The following is a 15,777-nucleotide window of genomic DNA, read 5'->3' on the forward strand; positions in this document are numbered from 1 at the left end:
TGTGGATAATTTCAACCCCTGCCTTTAATGAACTCTTCAGGATTCACTCGAAATAACAAATGGCATTATTTGAAATACCCCCATCTGCATGTAAGTCGAATAGGGGGGTTTGACTGCACCTCGAGTTTGATTGAGAGTAGGTGGGTAAAAATTTCAAGGGTAGTTTCTGCAGAAGTTAAAGGTTCGAGTCGAATAAGGGTTCGATACGTTCGGGATATAGCTTTTGATTTATTATTTCGATTTGGGATTGTTCAAGAAGAAAAAACTCTCCTGAAACTTGTTTACGTTTTGAAATGTATGCAATACGCTCTATTAGTGTGATGTCACACACCGCCATTTTTGGTTCTCCTGTCAGTTTTCGGAATCCAAACAAATAAATTGTCATTCAAATTAGTACGGCGACGTTGAAGGAATTGGCTTATTTTCATAAATAAGAGTATTTGAGGAACGATTTCGGTATTAATTGATAGACAGAAGGAACTAGGTTAATACCACTAAGTTTGAATCCTGTATTATTCCCCAGATTTTGTAAAAAAACGTATTTATTAGTTGAACTTCAAGTTCGAACTTACTGGCATTAATCTCGTGCCTTCTGTCTATCAACTAATTGTGAAATCGTTCCTTGAATAATCTTATTTATCAAAATAAGCCAATTTCTTCAACGACAACGTACTAATTTGAATGACAGTTTGTTTGTTCGGATTCCGAAAACTGACAGATGAACTAATAGAGCGTATTCATTGATCCTCTCAGCTCGAAAACACTATACATTAATCAAAAAACACTAACATGAATTTAAAAGTCTTTGAGCTGAGGCTCATCGAATGATTTCAGATTCCTATGGTGAGGCCGCTATTAGTGAAAGAACGTCCGATAGTGATTTCTACGCTTCAAGAACGGCGATTTTAACGTCGAAGACTAGAATGGCGATGAAGAGATTTTGAACGGCGTTTGTTTGATGGTGAACAGCATTTTGCAAGGCAAAGACGGAAGAGATTTCTGCATCGCATTGTGAACAAAGACGAAAAATGGATTCATTACGATAATCCCAAGCGCAGAAAATCATGGGGATATCCCCATAATAACCGACTGAAACAATGACAGGAGATCGTTATCGAACGCAATTAATGAGTTTGAGCCGAGCATTGAAAGACAAACGACCGCAATACAACTTGAGATATGATAAAATGATTTTACAGCATGACAATGCTCGACTGTGGTCAAGACATACTTAGAAACGTTGAAATGGGAAGTCCTACCTCACCCGCCGTATTCTCCAGACGTTGCTCCCTCGGACTATCACTTGTTTTGATCAATGGCACACAGCCTGGCTGACCAGCACTTATAAAGGAGTAGAGAATTGGATCGATTCGTGGATCGCTTTAAAAGATTACCCGAAAGATGTTGGGAAGTAGGGGCCAGCGATGGACAATAATTTGAATCATAAATATATAACCAGTTTTTCACAATGAATCCTCGAATTTCGGAAAAAAAACAGTGGAACCAAAGTTGTCCGCCTATGTAATTGGATTAATTTAATTAATTAATTGAATAAATTGAAATTATGTTCCATTTTCGATCAGCTTCTAGCTTCTAGACTTACCTCAACGTTCCGAAATTTTGATATGAGTGGTACTAACAAGAAAAATCGGTACTGGCGGTGCCATCTGTGCGCAAGGCCCGAAATTTATTGAGTGACATGTTATTAAAATCAGTTTCAATGTCAATGTGATCATATCAAAATAAGGGATCCTTTATTAAAAGAACTTCAAAACTGCACCATCTCTCTAATGGTCTAATAACGAATTCGGTTGAAATCGAATAAATCAGCCATATCTTCAGAACACGGTTATACTCAGATCAAAAAGTATTTTTGAAGCATCTGCTGGAACGACAAACATAATTCCTTCGGAAAGTTTTCCATTTAATGTGCGACATATTTCACCGAAGAGCTTTGAATATTTGAAACTTTCAGAGACACAAAGGTCAGAATACTTTCCGTGGGGTAAAAAGAATGAAAACAATAATATCCCGGTCCAAGACCGTCTTCAAGTGTAATAGCTGATTCTCCTTACTTCCTGAAATAAAGAATTTATTGCTCTAGGGAAATAAAACTACATTTTCATCATCTTTTTCTTTACTTCTGCCCCGGTGAATCCGAGTTGATCATCAATTGTGGAAGTCACATCTCTTCGGTTTTACATCTAAATTGCAATTTATTTCCAGGCTAAACGTGAAGTTATGGTGCTAACCTCAATTGGATCGAGAGAAGGAAAAATGGAAAATTGTCAGAGAAAGGGAGGCGAGGGAAGACCATAAAATTTTTACACCGATATCATTAAAATTAACTGAATTTTCCTTTCTAAGTGCTACAATGTGGAGAATATACGGGGTTTGGAAGCGGATGAACGTCTTTTGCATTTTTATGACTTCATTTTTCTTCGAATCTAAGTTGAAATATTATAGTTATTAGAAATATACCCCTACCTCGGAATTCATGATTACAATGTTAATTTTTTCAGATCATAAAATGAGGAAGTCATGAGTTTTTTACCCCTTGGAGACCAGAGAACTGTATAATAATTCTTTATTTGATCTTCCACAACATAGTATATACCACGCAGGTGTAGATCATGTCGGAATAATAGCAATAAATCTATGAAATAATAATTCTTATTTTCATTGAAGTTCACTGGAATCCTCATCATCCGAAAACTCATTAATAAAATAATAACATTTTTTAAAAACATCTTCAGTGATTTATTTGAATATTTATAGATCTAGTTTTGAATAGTGGACTCCAAGGGCACAATTGGCGAAATATTGAACTATCGCTCAAATGCTCTTGACTTCTCAGAAGAATTTTTTTTGATATCCTGCTTCAATTTTCTATGGTTCTGACGCCGGTATAAACACGAAATTTTGAAAATTTAATACACAGGGTGTTCGTGAATAAGTGCGACAAACTCCAGGATGTAATTCTGCATGAAAAAGAAATTATTGTTTGCTTTATAATTTTTGTTCTTATTGGGAGATCTGGGATATTAAAATTTTTCCTAAAAATTGACTTTTTATGTATAACTCTGAAACTGGTCGAGGTATTCAAATGAAACTTGGAGCTTTTAGTTTGAAATATATCAGTAGTCTACTCTCTTGCTCTTTCAAAAATTTGAGAGCAATGAATAAATAGTCAGATTTTAAGAGGGATTACCACCATGTGGCTTTCCACGTAGCATTCAAACATTAGGTACCCATTTATTTCCCTCTGTCGCTCCTGCGATGACCAAACTTTGTACGGTGCGCGAATTTGTACATTCACCCAGTCTTCTTTCTTTTTTCCAAGCAAATAATTAGAGAGCAGCACTGTTCGACGACTTTCACGACATCATAATTTTACCTTTTTTGTAATATTTCGTGGAAGGTTTCTTTCTCACGAATATTTTAAAAATATATCAATGCTTTGTACAAAGTACCTACCAATTTTTTCGCGAAAAACGAAAAGTTGCCGAAATTTTTATTTTTCATGCATGTAGATTATTGATTGAAACTATGTGGAAACACCATAAAAAACTGTGATTTTTAAAAAGAAATATCTCTAATTCTGTTTTGAACTGAGCAAACAGGTGGTGGTGTTCCTTCTTAAGAAATATTGCAACACCCCGTATTTTGAAATGAGAAGTATTTGCAAACAAAACTATTCACTAATACCCTGTATTCATTGAACTTCTGTATCTTTTGAGTATTCTGAATTTTTCCGGTGAGGATGAAGACTGATAAAAGAAGGTTTTTTCTTGTTCAAAGTTATTATCGATTTTCTGTTTATTGACTGTTCAAGCCATCAAACTATTTTTCTGAACCTTTCAATCCGTTCGCTCATGAATTTTTCATTCGAGGTTATAATTTTGTTGAATAAATGAAATTAAACTGTGAGGTATTACTCGGTTCCATGAATTATTTATTGCGCTTCAAGAGCTCCAATGTCGCAACAGCGCTTCTCGACGTAGTCGTAATCGCAAAATGGATCCGTCTTAGAAATATGCAAATTTTTCAGATTTCGTCCTGGTTTCAAATGGTCCTGATAAATCGAATTCACGTAATTTTTTGAGGTCGGTAATCTCCTGGAAGGAGATTCGCAGATTGGATGGATATTTTACATATTTTGATAAATCGTAAAAATCAACGCCGAGTAGCTGAGGCTTCTTGAAAACTTGGACGAGAAAATATCTCCTGATGGGAGTTTGCTCCAGGAGTTTTCGATTTGGCAGTGCTATTAGGCATTATGGAATTCGGATAAAACAAAAACGATCTGGTTATTTATTGTATCATTTCAACAGAAATGAAAAAAACTTATTAAAAAATTTCTATACAGGTTTTATCTGAATAACACCTTAAAATTGTGAGGGGTGATTCTGTGATGAAAATTAAGGTATAAAATAAAAAAACCACACTGAAGATTAACAAGAAAAAATTTCAACAAATATTCTAATTGTATTATTGATATTCGATAGGTTTTTGTTCATTGTTTGTTCGTTATAGTTTTAGTTATAGAAGTCTTAACCCAGTAGAATTATAATTTGGTTGGCTCTTATTCAATAAAATGCTATTTAACAAGAGCTTGCAATATTTATGTTTTTCTCTTGAATGCTCAAGTTTTCGAAAAAACTTGTGAATATAAAAATGTTAGTGAATAAATTGGGCTTTTCGGCCATGTTTTTTCAAAGGAAAAAGTTTCATCCAAAAAAAAGTTGTATCAAAAAATATTTTAGGGGGTGACTATTTCAGCCCTTTCTTTCAGGTTTAAAAAAAATCCGAAATGTATGGTTTTATTGAAACTAATATTTACCAAGTTTCGTGTCTTTGGCTCAATAAACTTGTAAGATAAGAAAGCAAAACAATTTTTTTGTTAATCTTCTGAGGGGTGTAACTTTTCCGGAAAGAGCTTTTTCAGAAAAATTTAATACCAAATATCCACCTTAATTTTCATCACAAAATCACCCCTTACATTTTTTCGGTGTTATTCAGGTACATCCTGTATATCAAAATTTAAATGGATATGTTGTAAAATCCAATTAAATTCCGATAATTCCAGAACTCCATTATTATATTGTGATAAAAATTATTAGAAATACATGTTCTCAATTATATGATTACCTGAACGTTTTAATTTTCTGAGAAATGAATATTGAATTTGATTTAGCAAGTATATTTAAATTAGGTAACAATTTGAATCTTTATTCGAAATTTCGTGGTGATTTATCCATCATAATTATAGAAAATTAAGCTGAAAATCAAAAAATGAGGAAAACCATTATGTGAAGTCTCTAAGGGCGCAAATCTTCTTCTTCGGGTGCCTATTCGTTCCGAATATTGGCGATCATCCTGGATATGATAACTTTATTCACGGCCGCTCTGAATAACTCGGTAGTAGTTTTCGAGAACCATGTCCTTAAATTTTTAAGCCATGATATACGTCTTCTTCCTGGTCCTCTCTTACCATAGACTTTCCCTTGGAGAACGGATTTTAAGAGGCCATATTTATTATCATTTCTCATAATATGTCCCAGGTATTCCAGTTTTCTTTTCTTGATGGTGTTCATTACTTCCAGGCTTTTGTTCATTCGTTCCAGTACTGATTTGTTGGTCACTTTATCCATCCATGAGATTCTCAATATCCGCCTATAGAGCCACATTTCGAAAGCCTCGAGTCTTCTCTCCGTTGCTTCTGTTAGTGTCCACGATTCCATTCCGTAAAAAAGAATTGAGAAGATGTAGCATCGGAGTAGTCTGATTTTAATGCCTATGTTTAGACTATGACTCTTAAATACCTTAGCCATCTGATTGAACGCGGCCCTTGCCTTCTCTATTCGAATTCTAATCTCCTGTGAATGATCCCAATCCTCATTGATCATGGTACCTAGGTAGGTTACCCTCTCTATAGGTTTATTATTAATTATCAGGTTGTACCTCCCACCTGTTTCCTTACTAATCACCATGAACTTAGTTTTGTTGATGTTAATTTTTAAGCCGTATTGATTGCTAACGTCATTTATCCGGTTGATTAGCTGCTGCAAGCTGTTCATGTTGTCAGCAAATATCACAGTATCGTCTGCATATCGAATGTTGTTCAATCGTTCGCGCAAATGACGAACCAATAACAGGCGCTCAAAAGCTCCTGACATCTCGTCGGTACTTTTCTCATTTTATTATTTTACATTCAATTAATGAAACATTTGAAAACCAATATTTTCCAATGGAAACATTTCCAAACTGAAATAACAATAGTCTTAGTTTTCAAGATCATATTAAGTATTATGGTCCATGACAATAATATAACATTCTCATCCAAGATGAGCTCCTTCCGGAGGACCCTCTACCTTTATAATTCCACGAGGTGTGTAACGTCAGGTGCTTCAACGACAGATGGAGCTTGGAATGCAACATAACATCTGCTGTGGTACCTTATATCAAAATAATTTATAATAGGCAAAGTCTGTTGGTTTCTTCCACAAGATGTTCTGATAGTGATTCCATACAGACTCCCCATCATTCTGTTTGATTTTATAATTTCAATATCATACAGGGTGTTTCAAAATACATTATTTTAGGGAAGCAGTCATAAAAAAAAAAATAGTTATCCATGAAAATGTGTCAGAAATAATTAGTTTCAAATATTTAAGTTAGTATTAGCAATAATAAACTAACAATCGTAAAACGTAAAGCACATTAAGCTGAATTATCAACATTGTTGTGAACGAACTGATAGGCAGATGATATTCGCGTATCTCGATGATAAAATTTGTGCTAATTCAGTGACGAAAAGAATGTATTTTGTTTTACTAGGCAGCAAAGTAGTAGATTGACTGCCTGCAGTCAATAATAATAATAATGATATAGGTACATATTCCCACAATCTTCTTATTTCTCCTGTAGTGATAAATTAAAACGAAATTTGATAGAAATCGCAATTACTGAAATGGTTGGTTGCTAAAAAAATGTATATGTCCATAATAATTACAATTTGACAATGACTTATGAACTATCTCACAGTTTTTTGGAAGAATATCGGATATGCTACCTATGAAGGAGAAGTTATACTTTGCTGATTGATATTTGCTGTCATTTGTCAATCAGAGAAAATATTAATTATGACGAAGCCTAATTTAACTGAGGAAGATCATTTCAGAGTTGGGTTTTGGGCGCCGAACATCGAAATTTCTTTCTAAACATAAATTAGAGCTCTCCGATTGATAATCAAATACCACAAAAATGGAGGAAATCCATTTTCGGAGCCCCATATCTCGAAAACTGTACAGTTTTGAGCTCTGAAGCTTTCGACATTTTTGATCAGCTCATCAAGAACTAAAATATACCAAAAATTCCAAATTCACAGAAAGCTATATTTCTAACTAAATGAGCAGGTTCGTTTCTTGACAGAATGTTTAAAAGATATTGGGGAAATAAAAAATAAATGAATAACGCAATTTTATTACAACCTAATCGCTAGAATATTGAAGGTTCAGTCTCCTGTAACCAATGAACTACTTCAATCGAAACTTGAGGGGCTACTGCAAGTATATTCGAGCTCAAATGTGTAAGGAATAAATTAAATTAAATATTGAGATTACCTCTCGACTCCTGGAGGGTTGGAATATCGATGTAAAGGACGACAACCCCGATTACGATTAATTCTGTTTATTCAATTTAATCTGAATGGGGCGAAGGTGGGGGTAAGAAAATGGAAACCTGAAAAATAAGCAATTCATAATACTCTATGCATATTTAATGACTGTGAAATGTTACACTCTTTTTGCAGCTGAGTTATTGCCCTAATATATTTCGCACTTAATAGGAGAGTATTTTTCATGAGTAAACCTTATCCGTAATGCTCAAGCATCAATCAGCATCTCCAGAATGCCCAAATTCCCTCTTACTCCAGAGAAACGGGGATGCTGTTCAAAGCAGTTTTTCCATTCGGATCCCTTGAATATTTTAGAACTTACTACAACGGAAATACATGTATAATTAAGGTCTACTATTTCGAAGTTATTCTCTTTTCTCTTCGAATAAAATTTTCATCCAGGTATATTCGAAAAGAGAATATTGAATGTGGATTTTATGACGCAGAGAAAAAATTCAGCACCTAAACTTTGTAACAATATACCTTCATTAGGTAGTCAAAGAATAGGGGGAGCTCGAATTGTAAGATCATAAAGAAAAGTCCTTAGGTTTCAAAATGGAAGCCTTTAACATTTGTCAATTCTATAATTGGTTTCATTAGATCACTATAAAGCATCAAATACTTGATGAATATATTCATTACAATTATTATAATTTATTCCAACTCTTTTTTTCCTGGAATATGTGATACATAAATTAGGACAAATAGTGCAGAGAATGATCATATCTTTTTGTCAACCTTCCTTACAACATACAAATATTTTAAATGAGACCAAGAATATTTACTTGAAGATAATAAAAAATAAATCAAATCGAATTGTCAGAATAGTGGGTGGTAACTTATGAAAAAGAAAAACATTAAGAAATCTCAGAAGTAGTAGTACTTTTTTAGAGCAAAATAACCATTTCAAACATCTTTGCAAAAAATGATTAGTTTTTTGGATTGAAGTACTCAATTTGTACATTTCGAATCCTCAAAATATTTGGGGATTATACTCTCGAGCTAACAGGACTGATATAATTATTGTGTATAGAAAATTCTGTGTTGGTTTTATATTTGGGGTTGTATTGCAAACTTGAATCTGCTTAAGCTCATGGAAATATTGTTCTAATTGGACGAATAATCAATAGGGTGTATCTGAAGTGACAATCGGACACAGTGACAAAGCCTACATACAATACAATACATTTTATCGAACGACTTCAACATTTACAGAACTCTATACAAAAATTTTTGCAATAATAATTTATTGCACCTAACTCCCGGGGAGTTGATTTGTGCCTGATTAGTACAACTTTGTTGGTTCAGACAATTCATATGAAAGAATTTACTAAAGAGCAGGGTATAATGACTTTTTTTTGTCTTTTAGGTAATCTGGAAAAGGTCTTTATTTGATCTTATCAATTGTTTTAGTTTCCTGGAAAAAAGTCTGAAATTTTTTAAGTTCTTCACCTCCTCAGGGATGCATTGTAAGCTTCTGATGAGTCTTACATAGGAGAGACTTGATAAAAACATTGAAATATAAACAATTATCCAGTGCAGTTTAGTTTACTCCTATACCAAATTCTAATTATGGAATATTAAAAAAAAAAAATGTTGTAACATATGGGTGTACCGAGCAAGGGGTAGGGGAGGGCAGCTGCCCCACCCTGGAAGCAAAAAAAATAATCGTTATTACATTTTATTGCAGGAATTCATTACAATCCTTGAATCCACTATCAAAAAAATACTTACACTATCAAAAATTATGAAATTTAGCGTAATTCATTGTTATTTTATAAAATGCCACAACCTGAACGGCCATGGTTTATGGTTAACATTTAAAAAAACACAAGTTTGTATTATATACTGATTGCAATGAAAAACAAATTATTAAACCAATAGATTCTACTGAACAAAATGTCTAGAATGTTTTTTTAATGTTCACAGCGCCAGTAATAAAGAAGTTGAGAGAACTTTCCATTTTTCGCCATATTCCAATTTTTTCTGTAGCTTGAAAATAGTTGGATTTGTGAGGTGAGATTAATTCTCTCAGAAATTAAGCCTAAAAATGTGCTATTCATTTTTTCTAGCTCAAAAAGATTCTGATCCCTTCACTAGAAAACTAATTTGGGACACCCATTACGTTTGTGCACATGAATGAGCGAGCGTTCAAAAGCTCTGGACACTTCTTTTCCCGAATTTTTTCTACGCGTTACTTGAATAGAAACCATTATTTTGTATGAAGGACCTTTTTTGTATTTCACATTTGTTTATTCTCCAAACAAAAGTTATCTGAAGAGAAATCATAATAAAAGTAAAAAATGTCATATCGAAATTATAATGGCACATCGCACAATGGAAAAAGTTGACGCTCAGGACGAAAAATATTAAAAACAAAGCAGAGGAGTCTATAACGTAAAACCCTTGCTTTCAAACAGACAATGTGAGGTCAGCGAGACAGGAAAGAATACACTGACAGTATCATCCCCAACAGGAAGTACAGCTCGCTGAAAGACACCAGTTCCGGACGTTCGTATTTCCAGAAAGGGCCGAATGCAGGTCCGGATCGGAATAATAGCTTTTAGAGCTCCCACTTCCCATTAACTCGCATCAATTTATTGCGTCAGGGTATTTCCTGAACCTTGAAACATTTCACTGCCAGCTTCTTATGTTTTCTGAGTTGAAAATGATGAATTACCTAAGTGGCTGTTTCTCTTTCGTTTTACCGGCTTGTGAATGCAAAGTTAAAATCAGGGGCGTAAAAATATGGGGGTGCTTACCCCCCAAGATTTCGAAAATATAAAATTTGAGAATTCTCTCAAAGACAAAAAACGAAAATTTTTCCATGAAATGTACCAATAATCTTTTCTTCAAATCGACATGGCAGTAAAAGATCGGACCCTTTCACGTTTTATGAGTTCAGTATCGCTTTCAAGATGAGTACTTTTATCACACTACGAAAACGTCTATGCCGAGGTTTATTATTTTCCTTTATCTAGTCACTTTGTCGGCGTTCCCCTTGTTTTGCCATCTGTAATTTTTGCATTCGTCATCGGGACACACTTAACCATTGTTTTCGATGTTTTGTATCATTATCGTCCCAAAACTTTAATACTCCAGTTATCAAAGAACTGAACTGAGTTATTCGCATCGAAAAATTGTCTATGCTTTGTTTTACAACTTAATGTGTTTCATTCAAATTACAATTCATCTGAGAAGACACCAGTTTTGAATTGGGTGTTCCTAAATTGAAAACGATTTGTTTTCGAGATTCAGATGTTAAAGTTCAAGTTTTTTTCTCATAGCATCTTCCCTTCCAAGACACTTAACTCAAATTTGGCATAGATATTCCAATTTAAAGTTTTCATCATGTGATATTATTGTTAATTTTGAATGCGATTCTACAGGGTGATATTTTTTCTGGAAGAGGGCTCACTTCTTTCCAGAACTTCACTCACTTCTTTCCAGAATTTTTTTTTCGTGAAACTATGGTAGTTTAAAAAAAATAAAAAAAAAATCTGATTCAGTATTACACTTTTTGGTGTCTTGTCGGTTCTTGTCAAACAATTCTTCAGTAATCCTCAGGAAAATTCAAATTATTATAAGATAATAGTAAAATGTGATGAATAAATTAATTATAAGTTTTGATTGACTTATTTCATCTGATCTGTAGCGAAGACAATAAAGATTCGATAACCTGTTATAAACACCACAAAAAAGTAGGACTACAAGAAACACCCTGTATATCGAAAACAAAGCGTTTGCGGGCCTGTGTATAGGACATTTTAATCTTCAAATTATTCAAATCTCTTCCTACTTCCAATTTAGGATCACCCTGTATAAGGTAGCAACAATCGAATCTTTGCTATTATTTCGGGTAATTTTTGGTTCAAACTTCGTTATCAAAACTTTGTTTCTCACACTACAGATATGAGAAAATGTTGAAGTCGAAAAATTTGTTTTCGATTACCCCCCTCATGAAAAAAAAAGAAGATCTACGCCCTTGGTCCGAATCTCGTTATCGAATTTGAAGAATATGCTGCCAATGCAGCCATCCATTTTCAGGTGTGCTTCCTTCGAACGCTTCGTGTAATTTTGTGCGTTCGTTCCCTGAATAGTTCGCTTTATCATTTCCTTACAAGGTGTATAGTTTTCTAATTTTGTACAAGGAATCATCTGAAACATTAAGGTTTGTCGATTACGAATTAACTCTCAAATTCGATTCTGTCCGTCCATCCGTTCTATATACCATGACTGACTTTCGAACGGACGGACATAGAAACTTGGAATATGTAGGGTAGGTTCGAATTTCAAATACCGTGGTTAAGAAGAGTTTTCACCCCTTGGCATTCTTGTGATCTGCCAAAGTTGAACTATTCCTCTACCCAGAGCGTTTTTGAGATCCTATCAATTTTCAGGATAAGTGAAGCAATCTCAAATGTTCCTCTGACTCACCGTCCTTTTCAAAAGGAAATTCCAAATCTAAGAATTCAAAAAAAGTTTATACGTCTTTGACATGTTGATGATATTTTTATTCATAAAATCCTCGAAAAAAGATTTTATGGTACGGAAAGTTATATCATGCATATATTTATTCTTCAACATAAAGTTCATCTAATTTTTTTCCATTTCAAAAAAAACTTATAAATAAGGACTATCCGTAATGACCAACTATTTGAAATGAATAATAGTGAAAACCTCATATAAATCAATGGTCTCTAGAGCAAAATTCCATTGGAGCATCAGTTCACAAAATTCCAAGCTGATATACATCGAAACCATAGAAAATCCAAGAAAACTATTGTAAAATAAACACCCAATCAATCATTATTATAGATATAACATTTTCAAGCTGATAATCGAAAGCTTTTCAGCATTCATTCATGCATGCGCCAATTTCGCCTTTGGACACCAAATATATCAAAATACAGTTAGGTGGTCTCCAAGGGCGCAATTGGCGCATTAATGAACGAGCGTTCAAAAGTTTCTGACTTCACTTCAGTGCTTTCCTCATTTCACAAATTTAAAAGTTTCGATTTTGTGCTGGACGTCTAAGTCCATTACTGCTCTCCGTAAAAATGCTATAATTACCAACCAACATTTAGCTGAAGCAGGTGCACCACACATCTATTGTTACTTCGCAACAGGTGGGAATTGTGAATAAGCTTTCTTCAAGAAGATGCGTCCTTGAGAGTGTGAGTACTAAGTGGAGTTCCAAATTGTTGAAGATGAAATATAATTTTGGCTTGTTTCTATTTGATTTTCTATTAGGAATTTTTGAGTTTCAACAATTTCAATTGTTTTTCAACACAGGTTTCTTGAACTCCGTATACAGGTAAATTCATGCAGAGTTATAAAATGGCTCTTCAGCAAATATTACATGGGGTTTTCAATTTGAAATTTTGATTCTCTTCTTCCCAAATTACTGACTATTGAAGTTTAAAACACTAGAGATAAGAAAAATTTGAAAAAAAAAGATAATTATCACAAGATTTTATTTGATATTAATCTGATTTTCTGTTGGTATGATTACATTTGACGGCAGCTTTCTTAAATTTTTCAACAAATTCATGTGGAAAATGAATTTTGTAATAGAATTTTTTTTTCAAATTAATTATTGAAGCATCAAAAAGTTATAATGTAATACGTTGTAATAGCTGATTTTTATCCCTTTGTGATTACAATTATATAAACACTCAAGAAGTAAAATTCAGTAAGCGTTAGCTTATTAATTCAATTTTTCTAAATTATAAATATGTAAAAAATTTTACCTCAATTTCAAAAGGTAATAATAATTTGGAGGACACTTTGAAGCAGCTCAAAATGAAAATTAACTTGCATTGAACTAGTAACTGAAACATAAAATCTCAGGCCGATTGAACAACAATGAACAATCTAATATATAACAAACTCAAAATGTGCCAAAAAATAATTAAATTATAAAATTTTCTATATGCATATTATTGCATAGTTGCGTTCATCGTTCATCATGTATTTATAATACCATATAATTTATTTGTCCTGATTGGGATTGAAGAGTTGAAATTTTTTTCAGGGGTAGCGTCTTAAGTTTTGAATAGGAACTTTCAATTTGGAATTTTTTAATGGCAATAGAATCTAACCTTTTTCTGCAGAATCGTCAATAATTGTTTCGGTAGTTAGTTTTGGACATATCAGTAATGACAGTAATGACAAATATTTTGAAATAATGATTAAACAATCAGTTTGTAGGGAAGACTGGGTACGGTTGAAACGATGTAGCTTCGATTGCCTAAAACAACGAAGGTCAACAGAATGATTTTACAACGAAATGATATGTCTTCGACTAGAAAAATAGATTATAAATAAATAATAATAATATGATATAATAAAATTAAGCTTCATTCATCTCCTAAGACATTCAAAAGTATAAGACAAGGCAAAATAAAGAAAAAAGTACATAGTATGTTCAAATCTGAAATAAAAAAAACCAAGTTGTGAGTTTCGCCAAATTTTTATTGTGGCGATTGTCATGATATGATATTTATTCAATTAATTAATATATGATATATATTTATGTGTTCAATTCTGGTTTGACCTTAGATTTCAAACTAAAATCAACGGGTTGATCGATCCTTCAACATTTTGCACAACCCACATAGTTCATCTTCATTCTCTTCATCAGTTCGTTTCTGTCCTTGTTGTGTAGGAATTGACAACCCACTCGATATTCATTTGTTACGTTTCATGGTCCGAACAAATACCTGAGCTTAATTCGCAATATTCATACATAGATCCCCAAATTACTCCTGGGAAATCTGAAACAGAAAATTCATATCGATTGAAGACCCTCAAAATAAACTAAAATCGAAAAAGTCTCCCTAAATTGGTTTCTAATTTCCCTATAGAACTCCAGATCTCAATTTCTGCGTGAAATTGATTCTGGCTAATTGAATATAGAATAGCTGAGGATGTTTTCTCGATGACAAATTCCCCCGAATATTATTTTACCTTCCCAGGCTTCGCTGAACGAAGCGTATAAACGGAAAGATGATCTTCATCGTAGTATGCTTCGGATGACTTGTCATGATATTCCGATGAAGGTTTAAGTACTCCCGAGTAATTTGATTCCGAATTAATAAATATTTTGAGTGGTTTGTCAGTGTTTTAGGAACACTTAATAAGTTTGTTAATCAAGAAAGGAAAGCTGAATGGAGGTCTCTAGCGGAAAATACCAGATAATTCGATGGAACGTTCCAACTTCATTTAAGATGGTGATGAATACGTATTATAATTTCATTATTAAAGAAGGAAGGCTATTTGAAAGTATGAATGGGCTATTTAAAATCAATATGTGTTATTTATCCACATCCTGATAGATTAGTCATTTGAGGACGATATACATCAAACTGACAAAAAAAATAAATAAAAAAAAAAACAGATAAATGAACTCGATGATTTGAAGTATAAACGTGAGTCATTAACATTTGTCTTCCATTGCATTTATTGTTTTGTTGCTAATTTCGACATTTCCTGCAATAAAATATGATTGAATGGAAGTCAATATTTCTATAACTTCTTGTTGATGCAAACTGCTCATAAAACAGAAATATGTGAAAGAGCGATTAAAAAAAAAATCTATACAATGTCTATCGATTATAAGAATACACTATTTAGGAAATTAATTCTTAAAAATATCCAAATGTCTATCCTCGCTTTCAGAACACTTATTCAATCTGATACTAAAAAATTCTTGATAATGACTTGGCAAGTATGCTCCATGATGGCACTCATTTCAGGTCGAATATTTTCTTTTAATTGGGCTAGGAATGTTGTTTTACTACCGTTAACTTCATATTTAAGGATCACCCCACAGCCAAAGTCCACAGGCATCAAATCAGGACTCTGGGAGGTCAGTGCGGCCTTTTCTGTTGGAGATTGATTGGGAGCAATACATTAGACGCATGTGATGTTGCTCCATCCTGCTGGAACCATGTTCATCAGCTTTAGATCTTTAGATGCGGTGAAGCAATGATCTATGCACATTCAAAAAACTTGCACGCTTCCGAATAGAAAGGTCGGGATCATCACGAACAAATCTATTGACCCGTTCCACGTTATCATCCGTTCTCAATAAC

This window comes from Harmonia axyridis, chromosome 2 (genome assembly GCF_914767665.1).
Source record: "Harmonia axyridis chromosome 2, icHarAxyr1.1, whole genome shotgun sequence".
Classification (NCBI taxonomy): domain Eukaryota; kingdom Metazoa; phylum Arthropoda; class Insecta; order Coleoptera; family Coccinellidae; genus Harmonia; species Harmonia axyridis.